An 18,703-nucleotide genomic window follows, 5' to 3' on the forward strand; every position below is an offset into this window, starting at 1 on the left:
GTGTGAAGCGTGTGAAGAAAGGAAACGAAGAGAATGTTGAGTTATATTCAGTTAAGATTATTGACTGCATTGGCAATAGACCTCATGCTCTAAGACACGCACTGTACTAGTAAAAATAAAAACTTTGGCCACTTCCCCTGCCAGCATGACTAGAGGAGTACTCAAAGTACAGGGCGGCGTGAGTCATTTATTTGTCCAATATGCACAGTGTTGTATATGTTATGCACATGCGTAAATCAGGTTACTGCTGTTGGGGCTTACATCGCTAACCTTGTTCTCACTTCAAAGAGCTGGGAGCCAGGCGCACAAAAAGGCGACGACTGAGTCAGAAGTTGAAGCAACAAAGCAACCTCAGGGGCACAATCATTTCAATTCATCAAACTATCACATAATGTATGTGCAACTGCCCTCGATAGGTGTTTTTATTTCTCTCTCTCTCTTTCTCCAATGGATGTACCCAGATGGTGCTGTGAGTTAGCAATGGAATATCACAATACTCCACTGATGACACATATACTTATATGTACGCTTCGATAACAGCACTGCATGTCATTTCACCCTTAGCATAAATATGCAATATCAAAAAAAAAAAAAACTTCGATTCACTGTTAGGTGTGAAAGTGTAAAAATGGTGGAGTTATGACTGAGACTGACTTCACTGAGCAAAGCACCATCTCTTTGTTAACGTTTTTGTCTCATTGTGTGTTGTATAGACCATGTTGTGTAGGTAGAAATTAATGCCAATGGATTTTAGGTGTGCAAAAAAGTGAATAAATGGGTCACAATTGTATCTATTTAGTTGACTTTTAACCTTCCTTGATGTTGACACTGAAGTTTACTCTAAAAGGTTTAGGAGGAACGTACTGCAGTGTTCGTCAACAGAGGTGACAGAATGGCTTAATTTGAGTTTTCCCTCCTAAACTTTGGATTTGTGAGATCCACAGGGCTGAAGGTAAAAAAACTTTTGTCATGCTACCCTGCACTCACAAAACTGGCTTTATTCAAGAAGTGAAATCGATCCTCGTTTATATTTTAATGTGAACCTCTTCGTCTCGAGAGAATCTTAAGGAATCACAAAGAGAACTGTAGCTGTGTGCATCACAAGGAGCGTTTATAGAGAGCACTATTTTTAGCAAACAAATTTCTGCGGTGTCGCCACATTGCATCTGTTATAGGAGCGAGGCTTGGGGACTGTATCACAGCAACTCCCCCAAAAACAGCCATGTGATAATAGATGAAGACGTGTCTCTCTCTCTCAGGACAGTGAGTGTCCTCCAACACGGGAGGGAAAAAGACTTTGTTACCAAGTGGTCGTTTTTGACAATAAACAGATGTCAGTGCATGTCACTGCTTACATCTGTTTATAAAAGTTAACATTTTCAGGGGCTCAGGTCAAAATCTTATATGTTTATTATTTCAAAATTACTGCTGTCTTAATTGCAATATTTGGCCATATAATTTATTTTATCAGCCACATAAATGTAATTTGAAATGAATGAAAGAGTTAAAAATAAAAGGAAATTGAATATATATATATATATATATATATATATATATGTATATATATATATATATATATATATATATATATATATATATATATATATGTATATATATATATATATATATATATGTATATATATATATATATATATATGTATATATATATATATATATATATATGTATATATATATATATATATATATATATATATATATATGTATGTATGTATGTATGTATATATATATGTGTGTGTGTATGTATATATATATACACATATATGTACATATATGTGTATATATACATTTTCTTTTCCTTTTTTTTAAAGGGCTCCTACCTGGTGAGGAGCAAAAGGGCCAAGTGCTTGAGCACCACCTGGGGTTTAACTGTGCACATCCATAAATACAAGTATTAAACACACTACACTAGCCGTTCTATCTTTATTAGCATAAGGGCATCAATACAAACTGATGCCTGTAATACGGAAAAAGTCACCAGCCCACAAACCGAGAGTTGAAAGAAATTTCACACATTCAAGTCTCGACTTAGTTGCTATTTAAAGGGGAAATAAGTAGTTTATAGTGCCATCTAGAGGAGAGGCTGAAATTTACAACAAAGACCTGCTGCTCTGTTCACCCCCTCCCTTCCCTGAGCGCTACGGTATCCGCAGCTGGTCAAATGTCGTCCTCGTTGTCTTTCTCCGTGTCAGCAGATGAGGTTCGTGAGGCGAGGGAGAGGGCGAGCTACCGCGGCCGTAGCAGACGAAGCGGAGAGAGAGGAGGCGGGACTTCCGCTACAAGTAAAGAGACGCTTGTTTTGTTCTCTCGCGTTTGTCCTTACAGGCTCCGGTAGAAACATGGCGTCTCGCTGCTAACAGTGGCTATGCAACCGCGGTCCGCGGTCATGTTATTTAACTTTTTGAAACACTACGAAAATGAAACAAAAACTATAATACAGCGACTAGACAATGCAGGAGCACATAATATGTATAAAAAAGTGGATTTTGGGTTATATAAACCCATAAATACTACATATTGTACCTTTAAAGTGATAGTTCGGAATTTTGGACATAAGACCTATTTTCCAACTCAGCCGGTGTGATGGAGACGTCTGGAGACGTTTTTCGCGCTGTTGCTGCTGCTGAGACATAAATCCTTCAAATTGCAAGGTTGGTTTTATTTCAAACATTCTATCAACACAGATATGTACATCGATAGTCTGCCGTTACAATTGATTTGCCTCGGGTGCACTGTGGAGTAGGTATGAGTGTTTTTAATGCCATGCTAACATGTATCATTGACTTGCGCTAGCCATAGCATCAGCGAACTCGGCAACTAGAAGAACTGAATGAAATTTCTTGAAAACGTCTCCATCACACCGGCTGAGTTGGAAAATAGGTCTTATGTCCAAAATTCCGAACTATCCCTTTAACTAAGAGGAGACATGGGCAGGATGTGAATGGACCTCCAGAAAGTCATAAACAAGGACATTAGACTCTTAATACCCCAGCAGAGAATAAAATAGCAACAACCTGGAGGGGGACTGTAACATAATGAATTAGTCAGGGATATAGTGGCCAGTCTTTTTTTTCCACCTCTCTGCACACAGAGCCATATACTTTCTTCACAGCCTTCATTCAATACAAACACAGTATGAAATAATCTCCATTTGAAATCGAATTTCCTCTTTCCCCACCTTTGAAACCCAGAGCCACCATTGATGACATTTAGCCTTAGACCACATCAGAATTCTAATAGCCTAGCCTGGCCTGGCCTGGCCTATGTTCCTGCCCACATGACCTTGCTGGCCTATCCCACAGAAGCACCTCAACACAGCTATTGCCACTCTGCTTTCCTTACAGATCAATAGCCTCAGATCCTGGCCTTGGCCCTTTAGTCTTTATAGAAGGTCGATAACCAACATCCTCCTCCGCTCGGATGCAAAGTAACATTAAAACTTCAATCACAAAGCATCATTGCCACCGCTGGCTGCCCTTAATTATCCAGCAGGGTTGCCTGCAGGCCTCGCATTTCCCACAACGCCTTTCTTGAGCATGAGACAGGCTTGACAGAGTGATTACAGCGCTTGTATAAGAAAATTAATGCAAACCCCTGTGTGGATTCAAGAGCAGGAGAATTACCCTGCTTATCAGATACGAGGTGACCAGAAAATTCTGTTATTCACACATGGAACAATAGGCGTGATATAAAACCAAGCAAACAAGATTTCATTTTTCATATGCTGAATGAGAGGATTAGTTTTTGTATTGTTCGAGGTTTGGAAGAGACTGTAATTTACTTCCCTTTGTGTTGCAAAACCAAGATGATAACTGGTTTTATGATTGCAAAGAGTGACATTCCCAGGATTATTCCAATATGCACTTTCATGAAGAAAAGACAGATAATGATCTCACAGCCACTAAGTCCGCTTTGCCCAAAGGGCGCTTATCTTATGATTAATTGTCACAACTTATGGACACAGTTTTCCCTGTGGCGTCACTTCATATAGATATTTGTGGGGGGGGGGAAATTAATAGCTTATATGGTTGTTAACAGTAATTTCGCCCCCTTTTCAAGTAACATTGTTCTCTCAGCTGTGATTATAATAAACCTACATACTATGCTCTTTTCTAGGAAGCCTGCAGGGACGTAGTTAGAGAAATATGAAGCCAATTTACAGCCTCCGTGTACATTTGGGTCTTACTCTGGCCTGATTCTGCCAAATCCAGTGTGCAGAAATACCAGTGGAACAGATTACAAATGAATCCAGGAGAAAAAAAGATGACAAAATCCTGCTGAATGTCATCACCCTGTGCAGGAAATTGGGAGCGATGTGGGACTGGGACTCCACAGCAAGAATGCAAATAAAGGAGAGGAGGACAAACACATGTGGACACAACGCAGCCGTACATCCAGAAACGTGTAGAAACATGCATTATAAGCATCTGAGCAAGTAAAAAAAAACACAATTTTAAACTCTTTATGAAGTGTGGGTATGAAAGAAATAACCAAACATAAAGGGACAGTACAACAAACCTGTAAAAACAAACAACAAACAAACATTCCCAGAGTATATTTTGAAGCTCAGTATGATTTCCTTTGTGATTCTCAAAGTACTAAAATATTCTTATATTTTAAAATGCAGTGGACAAGTCCCACTTACACTGGAAAACTGACAGGCTGCTTTGAAACAACGACTCACTGAAGAAACTGTAGACAGTCACTGCAGCCCTGTCAATTATTCTCCATCACAGAGAACCATAGGACTGACTTCCAAAACAAGAGATGTGTGATATTGATTTTTAGTTTTCTTGGCACCAATAACAAAGCACCACTCGTCCTGGGTCTCTCTCGCTCTCACACACTCTCTCTGTGTGTATGTGAGTGTTTGTGTGTGTTAGAGAGAGATAGTAACTATATTAAAGCCATATGACAATTAAATATGACAAAAATAGGTATTAACATAAATAGAAATATATAAAAATGCCAAAAAGATGAAATAATCACTGCTGAATATGAATGAGCTAATGTTGACAGCTAATATAATGACTTCCCCGGCCCTTTGCCCTAACCATTACTGGTAACGCTTTATAATAAGGGTCCCTTAATTAACATTAGTTAGTACATTAGTAAACATTAATTAACATTAATGCATAGGAATGCATTAATGAGTAGTTAATTAATGTCTCTAATAATTTACTAATGGTGCTAAACATTTATTTGGAGGGTATAAGCATAATAAGCAAGTACCAGTTAACTAATGCATCTTCTAATCATTCGCTATATGGTGTACATGTTACTTGGATGAGCATTAATAAACAATTAATTTAGGTCTTAATTAATCATTTACTAATGCTGTGGTGTGTATGTCATCTTACCTGTACTAATCATTCAGGTGAGTCTGTACAAAAGCCGTAGTCTGCCCACCGGTTCTTCTTCTGTGCGCCCATCGTCACCTCTTTCACTTCCGGGTCAGAGGTCACGTTTCCGACAGGTATGTCCGCACCCTGCTTCACCTTCTTTTGGTCATTATGCTGAAGTAGTCATTTGCGTTGTGTTGCCGGACGACTGGTTGTGTGCTACTCCGTGCTCTGCTGTGGTTGTTTTAGCGGTGTTAAGTGTCGGCTCTCTCTCTGCTTTATGGTTGGTGCTACTAAGTGGCTAATGCTAGTGTGGTCAGAGGTAAATGCTTCCCTTCCTCCGCTCGCGAGTGAGTGTCGGTATGTAGTTATACTGTAAAATGCATTAATGTTAGTGTACTTGGCCGATGCTAATGTTTTTCTTGATTAGGTGTTACTGTAACCACCTCATTTAGCCCATGCTGCTTTGTCTGGGTTGAACCTGGACTTTTCTTATGTTTCTATTTTGTTAATCCAATTACTAAAGGGATTTGTTTTGTAAATTAGGTAATTGAGTTTTGTTTTGTTTTGTTTACTTTCACTTCCTCCTTCCTTCCTTCCTATTGGGCAGTTTTGTTTTGTTAGACTCTGAGTTTTCTTTTTTTGAGTGTGTGCAACCCCACTAAGTTGTTGTTCTCCCCCCTTTTCAGTTGCTGTAGGCTGGTGGTGCTGGTTACCTGGTGTACCATCCTCCTGTCTTGCTGTGTCCCTGGCTTTGGGTTTTCTTCACAGAGAGTGTCTGACAGTGTTTTCCTTTGGTGGATCTGTCCCCTGCACAAGCCCTCGTCCATCAATTTTGGCCTCAGCCCTGAATAGGTTTTTTCCCCCTTTATTTGTTTGTATAAATGAGTTTTATTGATATTTTAGAACCAATTAATATTTAATAAATTGTGTATTTTAACTGACTTCTGAGTAACCAGAAACCTGTGTGCCTTGTGTCTGAGAGTAATTCCCTGGGTGATATTCCCAGGTTGGTGTTGTGTTGTTGTTTTTAACCTGACGTAACCATTAATAAGTGCATCATACTTATTTAGTAACTATAGTTAACCACTACTGAATGCTTTTTAGACACTTATTGTAAAGTGTAAACGTGTTACCCAAGCGTTAAATGTTTACACTTTACAATAAGGGTCGAAAAAGCATTCAGTAATGGTCAACTATGGTTAATAATAATAATAATTAGGTCGGGTTACTAATGTTAAGTCACTCACTTTCCCACAATGTCCTTACTTTACATGGAGAGGACAAGTCAAAATGATCCTCACAAAGACCTTAACATAAACCTATAACCTCAGTCTTACTTTAAAACTTACATTAAAACCTTAAAATGTAGTCATTTATGTTATCGGGACTTGATTTTTCTCCTCATAAAGACGACCAGTCCCAATAATGTGACTGTGTAAACGGATTTAAGTCCCCACAACATAAGGAATACCAGGTGTACACACACACACACACTGCACAATTGCTGCAATGTGGTATTCGTTAGACTCACCTTCTGTTATGATTTGCAAACTGTTCTCACATTCTTTGTGTGTTATTTTCTTAAAGAATAACCGATGTGGATCCTGTAGTTACTGAGGCGTTCTTCGTTCTGCTTAGTAGCTCTGATCCTGTTTGGCAGGTGGTGTTTATCTACAGCTGATCTCACACAAACACCGGCACACGCCGTCTGTCTGTATTCAAATAGTCTTTCCTCCACTTTTACCTCGACTTGACACACTTGGATTGGATCTCTTAACTCTCCACAGGTTGCGCCCAGAGAACGAGTGACACAAATGATAGAGCTGAGGTTCAGATTGTAATCAGTGCTGCTGCCACAGCTAAGCTTTGGTTCAGCTGTGTAAGAAGATTGTGCCTCGTATCCACACAAGTAAGCCCTTTGATTGTTGACCGTGATGGAGGGTGACTAATTAACATTGCCCTAATTTGAAAATCAGTAATTCTTTTGGTTTGGATGTGGGCTGTGATTTAACACCACAATCACACCCAATCACCCAGGCTCTTAACGTCTGCAGGATTATTTCTGAGTTTGTTGCCATGGCAATAAAATTCATCCTATAGTTGCGTTTCCACAGGGTAGTGGAGGATTAGATGTGTTGTCAGACATCTGTGTCAAATCCCTCTCCAGCCCATTTCAGCTGCTTGTCATGTTCTTAGATGACAGATCACATCCTGTCACTTGCAGACATGGAGAATGTGTAACAGCTCCATTAAGTTTCAAACTCTTTATACCCCACTCCCTTTCCCCAGGTCTTGGCCTCCAAGCTTCCTGTCCCTCCCCCCTGAGGTAATATGGTCTTCGAGGTAAATACCATTTGTTTTGTAGCTTTCCAATGATGGCTGAATAATGGCTTGAAGTATGTGGCTAAATGAGAGTCTGAGCCCGGGATGGGAGTAATCTCGCCTTTCTCCCTGAGCTGTGACACAGGCCAATAGAGATTAATGAGAGTGCAGGGGTCTTTACACTTTCAAAGAGCCAAGACAAACAGCATCTGCTTAGCTTTGTGTTGTTTATACTTCCATGCTCACCAAAAGCTATTCACCAGCCCTGAATGATTGCACTATATTAATATGTGTTAAAATACAGTAGAGAATGTGATTCTTTGTCACCTATTCTCTCCAGGAACTTGTGAACAAACACAAGGCATTTGGTTAGTATATACAGTAAGTACAGCATACACCTAAAAACTTCCCAAAGGACATTTCTGTCATTTAAGACGTACTGCATGTTCAAGAGTTCCTGTCTTGTTCATAGTTGACAGCTGAGATTAGCTTCCGATTGGTTGGTGAGTGGTTAGCAGGACCTTGATCCTGCAGCTCCACCCCACAATCCTATAGTGCACGGAGTCTGGCTCCAAATGTCACCACCAGTGCGAGATTGCAGCATCTGGGAAACATTGGCAAACATGGATTGTTTTTGCTCTTCCATGGCCCCGCATTTAAATTTACCGCATCCATATCATATTATATTATTGTGTCTTAGAATTACCCCGAACCTAAAACTATTCCTTGTAAATGAACAGATGTGACTTGCACTGTTCTGTGTCCTCAGCAAATTATATAGAAACGGTTCATGGTGTCGTTTGTGTCAAGGAGTCATCAAACAATAGAACATGGGCCTGCATTTTGCATAATTTTTACGACCATCCGTCAACGGTTGTTGCGATGATTCAGTCTGAACCGAATTAGCTCACAGATTGACTGATCATCAGTGCCGGCCTCCATAGAACTGTTCACGTTTATCCCCGAGCGGCAGTTTGTTGTACAGCCAGACGTGACCACTCAAAACCAAACAATAACAATATACACAATCACAAATGCAATTATAGTGAGCCGTTTAAAAGAGACATTCAAAAGACCAATGGCAGCAGGGATAAATGACTGAAAACTCAATGGGAGGGAGTGATTTTTTTTTGGACTCACATTATGTTCGTAGGAGATGGAAAACGAGTAGAACCAAGTAACAAAAACAAACTCTGAGGCACTCTCTTTGAAACTATTAAAATGCCTTTAATCTAATGGTTTAAAGCACATATTGTATGTAGCGATGTGTTTCAGCCTGAAGCTTTCAAGAGAGTGCAGGGAGATGAAAATCCAGCAGATGGCAGCAAGTTTGGCTCAAAGTATAAATAATTTAAAGAAGTCGTGAATAAGAAAATAGAAAGAAAATAGTAGATTATAAATACCTGAAGTGACAGTGAGATGTACACAGAAAAACAGTAAGAACAGTCTCAAGGCCTGTAGTGTGGATGGGTTAATGTTGTTGGTCTCAAGGAAATGTCTAATCATAGTATAATGAACAATTTCTGGTCATATGGCAGATTTATGCTCTGCTAGTCTGTCCTGTCATTGTATTTTTTTAGTTTTTTTCCAATGTATAGAAATGAACAGCTGGGACATTCTATTCTGTAAACCACTTAAATTCATCCATTCAACCACTTTATCCTGTGGGTTGTGGAGGTGCTGGTGCCAATCCCAGCTGACATAGGGCAAAAGGAGCAGGACACGGGTCACTAGTCCATCACGGGGAAAACGGGGAGAACTTCCAAACTCCATATAGAGTGGTACCAGTTGGACTGGGTTGCTAAAACCACCCCCATCTTTTTGTTGTAAGACAATAGTGCCAACCACTACTTATAAATAAATGTTTGAATGTGTTAGTTTTGCATCTTGGCAGATTGTATCTGTGGCCAACACAAACTCACAGCAGTGTAAGCAGTTAAAAATATCTGTTGAACTAAATCCCCTTTATTAATTCATTAAAATGTCAATAATCATCATTGTCAGAGTGATCTGAGGAACAGAAACTGACGACTGAAAACACGGGGATATTCACGGGCGCTGTTGCTCACTGCAGAGTGATGGCAGCAGGTCAGCTGATGTGGATGCAACATGCTCCACCATCTGTGTTCAACATTTAATCTCTGGGGGGATTAATCTGCGGAACACCGTGTGGAATATTGCGGGGAGGGGTTCTTACATACATCAGCTTTGCTGGAGATAAGAATGCTGTTTCATGAGTGCAGTGGGGAATAATGCGCTTGGCATTGATAGGGAGTGTCTGCTGTGCGGCGCTGGAGCCTGTCCATTACAAACAACAGATTACCACTGATAATAGATGGGACTGCATTCAAAGAACTGTGACAGACTGGAAGCAAACGCTGGTCAGTGTGGATGCTGTGGGGTTTGTGCGCCATCTCCGCTGACCAAGCTGCTACAATGGAAAAATGATTTCAGAATAAAAAGCTCAGCATATTTGTCTGTTAGTGAGTTTGAACTCTCATCACTCAAATCATGTGAAGGATTACTTTTAATTAAACTAACCCCTCCCTCTCTTTTGCCAATTTTAATACTGAGGTTATTTCCCTTACACAGTAGCAGCACCAGAATGGATTCAGAGCGGCATTTGTCCCCAGGCCCTCGTTAAAAGGCATGACATAAATTAAGAGCCAACACATCATCACACTTATACACCAGTAAGTGTTACACATATGGAAAATTGGCCTGAAACTATTTGAGGATGTTTCATAAAGCAATGACACCTCGAAGTATGGGTTGGGTCTAATTGCACAGTACTGGGAAAACACTGGGAGGAATTAAATCAATGTTCCCCTATAGTGAATATTTAATAGGCAGACACGATGGCTGAGTGCAGCACATTTTGACATTGCACATTCTGGGCTCCGTGGAAAAGTGAAATCTTTTGCCTTCACATCCTGACAGACTTCATCGTAAAATGCAAAGTATGAAAGGTTCCTGCCATAATTCTCACCTCAGAACACACTGGCTTGATACAGAAGGTGACTAAGTCCTTGTCCGTTCTCCCATAACATCATAACTGTTTACTTGACCCGCTGTAGTTATTGTATGATTATTTTCCAGATTTATGATACAGTGACCTACAGTGTCTCCCCCCCTCTCTGAACTGCAATATACTTTGTACTGTTCCTTTGATTTATAATGGCTGCTGCCCTGCACAGCAGCACACACCACTGCATGCTCCCGCGCGCTGCAGTGTAGCTATGCTGATCAGGAGCCCTTGGAGGTGATTTATGATCAGTGGGATTTCCGGTCAGAACGGCTTAATTGAGCCTGTAGATTCTCCCGAGCAGACCTTGAAGAAGAGATAAGGTAATGAGGGAGAAAATGACGAGGTGAAGACATTCTGGTTTTAAATCATCCTCCTTACACCTGTCAGAGAAGCCCAAAAAAAAACCACAAAAAAAAAACCATTTAGTCGCCTACATCTGCAGAAATGATGTGGAGCTTCAGGTAAACTTAACTGACCTCATAACAAGGCGGTAGAGTAACTCGTCTCTCACACCCTCATTTGTCTCTCTTTCTCTTCCCACTGGTGGACTCTCTGTCCCAGGAGGGGATCAGGTGAGCATTGGTATGCAGCTACCTGGATCGCTCTCCTCCTCACTTTGGCTCTCGGGCGCTCGGGACCCGTGGATATTTTGTCTCATTAGGAGCTTTGCACCTGGAATCAGAACCTTGTTTTGTGCAGCGGGAGGCTGAATGGATCCCAGGGGGAGATGGAAGAATATCCAAGAATGCGAAAAGCTGCGCATTTGATACAGATAACTACCTGCAGTGCTGACGGTGGCTGTGTGGGGAGGTGAATGATCATGTGCTCATTGTTGTGCCTCAGTGTTGGTGCGCCGAGGAAATGCAGAAGCATCCTCTCACAATAGAGTCGATGCCTGCTGAAGTCAGCACTAATGACTGACACCTGCCTACATGCAGGTGTGTGTGTGTGTCTTTAGTCGGGTGTGTGGACCAATTGTCCAATCTTTGTGAGGATATTTTGACCTTGTGGGGAGATTTGGCACAACTTTAAAAGGCTTTTTGACCATATGCTTGAAATGGTTAAAGTTAGGATAAGGGGCTAGGAAATGTGTGCTTGCATCTTTGCATCTTCGTTACGACCAAAAAAAACCCCCTATAAACCACAGGAAGCAAAGATATTTTTTTGGGGGTGGGGTTCATTTTGGCCACTTTCTGTCACACCTGTTAATGGGTTAAGACCTTAGAGTTAGACTGTACCTAAAAAAATACATATAGACATACGTAGTCTTCCGGTTTTTCTCCTGAAGACAAATGGGAAGTCAAAATATATTAAATGGCCACCAGGAGGTGTGAACATCAGTGAATAACTCAATTGCTCATTTTAGTTCTTCAATATCACATGATGTCAATTTTGGAAAATCGACCTTTAAATACAGCGGATTTGGAGTGGACACCAGTTTGATTGACAGCTGGTATTGTCCAATAGGAGCCTGGTTGCTAGTGTCACCTCTGAACTTGCACAAATGTCAAAATGGCGCTGACCAAATTGTGAATCTTGAATCTGTTTGCCCCTTGGTTAAGACCTTTTTTGGGGTTGGTGTGACAGTTATTATAGTGATGGTTTAAAGGTTAGAGTTTCTCACCTGAAATAAATATTTTTCTGTTTCCCGGAACGCAGTTTTAAGATCATTTGAGGCGAAATATTAGCCATTTAGTGTCTAACCATGTGGTTTGTGTATTAAGATATGACGTATTTATAGTTTGGCAGCGACGTTGTGGACGCTCTGTGCGCACAGTGGCCGGCACAGAGCAGCGTTATCCTGATGACCAATCGCAGCCCTTGCCGTCTCCGTTGTCCCTTGACGGAGTGACGGACACTTAAAAAATATTTTGTGCAGCCGGAGACGACGGAGAGACTCTCCGACAACGTAGAGGGGTCTCCGTAACCGACGTAGAGCACTTTACGCAGGAGTATACATTGGGCTTTAAGCATTTAGTTGTAGTGGTTAAGGATAGGGTAAGTGGGTTAAGGTTAGGGCTTAGGGGTTAGGGCTAGGAAATGCATTATGTCTGAGTGTCCCCATTAAGAGAGCTGTAAAATAATGTATGTGTGTTTGACACAGAGAGACGGAGAGAGAGCCTTGAGCAAATGTATAAACCACTCAGAGGGACTGGTGACATTTCTCCATGTTGTGGTCCATACAGATTTTTTCTCTGCTTTAACACGAGTCATGATCTGGCCTGTGGATGACATTCATCGTCACCTTAATCATTTCTGACATACTTTCCATCACTGCCATGACGCCACTTATCACAGAATGTCATTGGATAGTGAAAACAGACATGTCTTTTCGTATTCTTTTGTCATTTTCACATTTTCAACTTGCATCTCCAGCCTCTGTATTGCACACTCGCAGGTCATCCCAACAGGTAATCATGTGTGTGAACAATAATCTAATTTGGAGCACTGTGTTTCTGGTGGGTGTGCATGAATAATGATGAGGCAAAAAAAAAAAAAGGCCGAATTACCCCCATTTTCAATGTGACGAGTCTGTCTCCAGCAGTGATGCCGAACAAACAGTGTGACGTGTCTACCTGCTGAATGGAAATTAGGCACACACAAAAGCACACAAAGGGTGTGTGATTGAGGGAGTTTGTTCCACAGGAAATGAGCCAAAGACTCTCAGCCCATTCATTTCAGACGTGAATTACTTTCATCGCGCGCGCACATACAGCAGGCTGCAATAATCGTGTTACTGCGTTTACTTTGCGTAACACAATTTTCCTGTTCACAGTGTCTTGAGGGACAATTCCATGCAGCAGCATACATGCAAACGGGGCTGATAGCTTTTCTGTCCTTCATGGAAACAAAACCCCTGTGCAGCTGCTTCTCTGATGCTCTGGAAATATAAAAGCAACTTTGCAGAATGCTTTTAGTTCAATAAATATGCTAAGATTGTTTTTAATCCTTCCATGTTTCAAACAAATCCAGTGAAAAGACCAAAGCAACAATGTCTCTCTCTCAGTATGTACAGAATGTGACCCACAGCCCAAGGGCATTTGCTCCTCCTGACATAAATCTTAAAACATGTCTTCCACGTGTAAAACACAAACAGTGTTAAGTTTTAAAAGTGTATTCATTTATTAATTAACAGCTATGGTAGGTTTAAGCAAACCGTACTCCATGATTAGTTATATTTATTTATCCTTATCCCTGATCTTGCCCCAAACTTAACCACATTTTAGTTGCTCATCCATATTTGCCATAACACGAGCTTAGGACAATTTTAAACTAAAATGATGTGATAATTTTAACAGTTTTTCCCAACACAAAAGAGAAAAATCATAAAACATTCTCTTGTAGATTCTCATATGGGAGGATTTTACTCTTTTTCTTTGTTATACACTACTGTTCAAAAGTTTGTGGTCACTTAGAAATGTCAGAAATACACTCTATACATTGTTAATGTGGTAAATGACTATTCTAGCTGCAAACATCTGGTTTTAATGGAATATGTATATAGGTGTAAAGAGACCCATTCCCAGAAACTATCTTCGCAGTGTTCTAATGGTACATTGTGTTTGCTACTCGTGTTAGAAGGCTATTGAAGGACGTAAACCGATGTATCAATAAAGTATCGCCCGAACAGGGACTTGAACCCTGGACCCTCAGATTAAAAGTCTGATGCTCTACCGACTGAGCTATCCGGGCTCTGATTGAGTTACTAGGGCTGTAAAACAAAGAGAGAGGCAACACAAACGTTGTAGAAAGAAACTCACAGGATTGGTTTCACAAGTGAATTTCAAAGAAATCCCTAATCTAACCATAATAAATCGATTTTCTCCTCCACATGTATGCTCGGGCAAAGCAAGTTGCTCAATTGCCTGTCTTAGTCGGACTACGGCCTGTGCTCAATTGAACTGAACTGAATTGGCAAAGTAAAACAAAAGCAAACATCACAAATGATTGGATGATTTGAAAACCCCTGTGCAATGATGTTAACACAGCTGAATACAGTTTTGCTGGTTCTTTGACGAAAGCAAAGTTTGAAGGATAAAATTATTATTTTGAATAAAAATAATTATTTCTAATCTTGTCAATGTCTTGACTATATTTTCTATTCATTTTGCAACTCTTTTCATGAATAAAAATGTGACTTTTAATGGAAAACACAATGTTGGTCTTTTCATGAGGTTTGTCATGAAAAGACAAACCTGTGATTTATTTTGTGTGTGAACACATCTCTTGGAAATGGAAAATGCCAAAGTGACCATTGTCACATGTCAGATGAAAGGTTCTGTTCTGTTGATGGAAAGTTAGTTTAGTTATTAAGCAGGAAAGGAGGACAAAGATACAGCTCCAAACAGATCTGAGCTCATTTTGATGTACTGCCAAACTTGGAATACAAAAATGTTTGGCATTTTTCTGGGGGTCCCTTTTCAAACGCTGCACATTTGCTTTTTGCCACCAGATTTTATTTGGATGGATATTAAAATAATTGTGTGCTTCTCAAATGATTGGATCCAAGACTAATGGAACAGAGTATTGAGCCACAGTGTTCTAGATCCCCATCCTGCTGGATAATAGACTGTACCGCAGTGTGGACAAGTGGTGTCCTGTTTCAGGTCTTTCATGCCAGCACAGTACAGGTCTAACTGGACACAGAAGGCCTGTTTCAGACACTTAGAAAAGTAGAAGAATGGGGAAAAAAAGGGAGGTGACACCAGCTACTGTGAAAGAAGAGGGAGAGCGAGGACTGAAAGAGGAATGAGGGGAGACGTGGAGGCAGTCCCAAAGGTGGTGTAGAAGCAGCTGGCTCAGAGGTGTGTGTGTGTGTGTGTGTATGTGTGCGTCCTATTTTTAGTTTGCATATCTCCAACTCAAACAGTTGCTGGAGAATTTGCACACCAAAAGACTTCAGCGTCATAGTTTTCTGCAAACAAAAACGCGTACAACTGGAGACGGCTTAAACGCTTCCCTGCAGCTCAGGTGCTTCACCTGCCATTGGCTCGATGTCCTGCCGCTCGGATGAGGCTGAGTCACTTCTACACTTCTGCACTTGGACATGGAGATGAAGTGTGTCATAAAGTCACATGACCTATAGTACTGTTACTGCACTTATTAGCCTGCAGCCTGTTAAGTGCAACAGCTGCCCACGTGAGTAATGTACGGTGGGAAAATGCATCGCTAAGAGCAGTCAGAGGAGGTCTTTAATGACATGATGGGCTTAGACTTCTATTAAAGCAGTAAGACATGTCACTTCCCTCACAGGCTTCCTGGGAAAAGGGGGTGATTTTTATTGTTTTCCCATAGAAACACAGACATTTCTTCTGCAATAATGGCTACAAACTCATTGAGAGCATTAAAAAAAAGACATAGCAGCAAATAAAATAGGAAGTAAATGCATACATCCTTCAGCCAAACCTCATCTGGGCAATGACTGAAACAATGTCAGAGCTCCGATAATAATCTCCTGCTTACGTAGGTAGTGGAGCAACTTAGTGCACTATACTCAGAAATAAGAAAAGAGGTTGTTTCATTTATTTATCAAATATGAAATATGTATGACTCAATCAGCTGGCAGAGGAGGACCAGGCAGAACAAACTGTGGGTGGAAGAATCGCAAAGTTGCTTCATGAATGGATGTTTTTTGTTTTTTTATATATATAAAAGCATCTGCTGCTTGTCTGCATATATTTCTGTTCTTAATTGCATTCCTGTGTTTTCAGGTAGTCAGGACTGAATGGGTTGACCCAGGGTGACGACACACTGAGGACCATTAATGTATCACTCTGTTTTTAGCAGGACTTTGTCTGTCAGACAATGGGAGTGGACACCTCCTCCTCCTCCTCCTTCTCCTCCTCCTCCTCCCCCCCTGCATTAAGGCTGACGTATCTGCATAAAACACACACACAAACTCATGATGAAGCGAGAACAAGTTCGGGTGTTCCTGTCGAGCCAGTTTAACCGGAGCGATGTCTTTTTGCTCCAGACACAGATGTCAGCCTCACCTATTATGTTTGCTCTGTGGGGAAAGCGAGTGAAAACACATCTCTGAAAAGAAAAGAAAAAAGAAACAAACATGAGTCACTTAGTGAACCGTTGGGAGCTACTGTAACTGTGACAGACACTAAGTTTTGGGCGGTAAGGCAAAGAGCTTTTTTCATATGTGCTTCATCCTCATCAAACTGAATAAGAACCTTGTTCAAATCACACAGAAAAAGCACATCTACACACAGCAAAATGGTCAAACGGAGGCACAAAGAGGCAGAGTGGGAGCGGGGAAAACGAGGCAAAGGGCAACGCAGAGACAAATCACATTCAGCGAGTTGGTAGCACTCTGTGAGCAAGACGGCATTTTAAATTAAACATGAAAGAGGGAGAAGGAGGCACTTCTCCTCATACTGCAACTTGTGACAAGCTATGATATTCTGAGAGACAGCACACCGAGCTCGGAGCGTTCCCCGGGGAGACCTTTCCCTCTCCATCAGACAGACTATACATCAGGAGCATCAAACACGGTCGCTCTTCCCTTGACATCCAAGGCTCCTGAGTGGAGACCACACAGGCCGCTGGCTTTTTACGGAGCACATTTGCACATACGTGTGCACTGACTTCCTATGAGCAGCAGCAGCAGTCACACTCCTCCTCCCTCCTCTATGTGATAGGATAACAGAACTTATGACATCAAACCTTTAGTTTCAGTTAAAAACTTAAATCAAGTTGCGTCCATTTACCTCTGTACTCAACATGTGAACATGTGAATAAGTGATGGCATAGTATATCTTGCTCTCTCAATCACACACACATACACACTCACTTGTTCCTATTGCTCTTACCCATTCAGTAAAAAGGCATGTACATTTTTAGAATTCCCCGAGTTCTGCTGATGTGAAGAAAAAAAATGAAAGATTCATGCTTGTTTAAAAAATTCAAACAAATGTCCTGAACTTTCAGTACGTAGCCAATGTGGATAAATTATTTAGTCTCGAGATGCAAGGAAGGGGATCTGGGAAGCTTTGGACTGTTGCAGATAAAAACCCAAACAACAATAACACAAAGTGATGCTTAAAAAAAAAAAAGCACTGAATGTGACTAATGACCTCCAGATGTGACTGTTTCTATGCCCGACAAATGCAACACAACGACGAGAGATCAAGGTGCTGTTGGCAGGATTCAGGTTTGTCTGATTTCCCTCCAGTTTTCTGCAGGAATGATGGAAAGTGAGAGATGCAGAGATGGTCAGTGAATGCACCAGCAGAGGGAGACCATGTCACATTACTTTGCTCATGCAGCTGTATTCATGATTTTCCCTTATTCTGCTCAGTTGAACCAATATAAAAACGAGTTTACAAGGGGGAAATAAATGTAGAATATAACCAATAAAAGTGTTGGACATGAAACATGCATGATGCATAATGACACTCAAAAACCTTAGAAATTAGAAATTGGTAAACAAATATCATGTTTTTTCTTCATTAGTCAATATTTGTACTATTATTCTGCAAGCCTTTATTGATTAAATCACATTCCTGACTTATTGTGTCCTTAATTATTGAACAGCGCCGTCAGAACAAGAGCGGATCAGCTGTCAAGGGTTAAAGTGGGTCGGACACTGAAACCTGATACATTTCCTTTCATGAATGTGCCGAGCTGAGGTTGGGACGCGACATACTTTACCTTTTCCTTCCACCTCTGCTTTCTACAAGTGGTTTTTTTCTGAGCGTCGTAAACACAGAGGAAGAGTGAACTTGTATTGGCGTTACTGTGAGAAGAGAGAGAGAGAAAGAAAAAAAAGAAAAAAACACGCCAGCTGTGCGTCATACGCGCAGAGAACACGGGACGCTGCGTCATGGCGACAGCGGGGCAAAATCCAGTCGTTTCCTGATCGGAGTTTCAAGGACCTGTGTCTGTGGCTGCTGTCAGAAACACACGTGAGTACGGAACCACTGTGTTATTGAGACACGAAGGTTCGACTGTGTTATGGTCGGACAGTATGTGTGGATAT

Source organism: Microchirus variegatus, assembly GCF_963457635.1.
Source record: "Microchirus variegatus genome assembly, chromosome: 6".
Lineage (NCBI taxonomy): Eukaryota > Metazoa > Chordata > Actinopteri > Pleuronectiformes > Soleidae > Microchirus > Microchirus variegatus.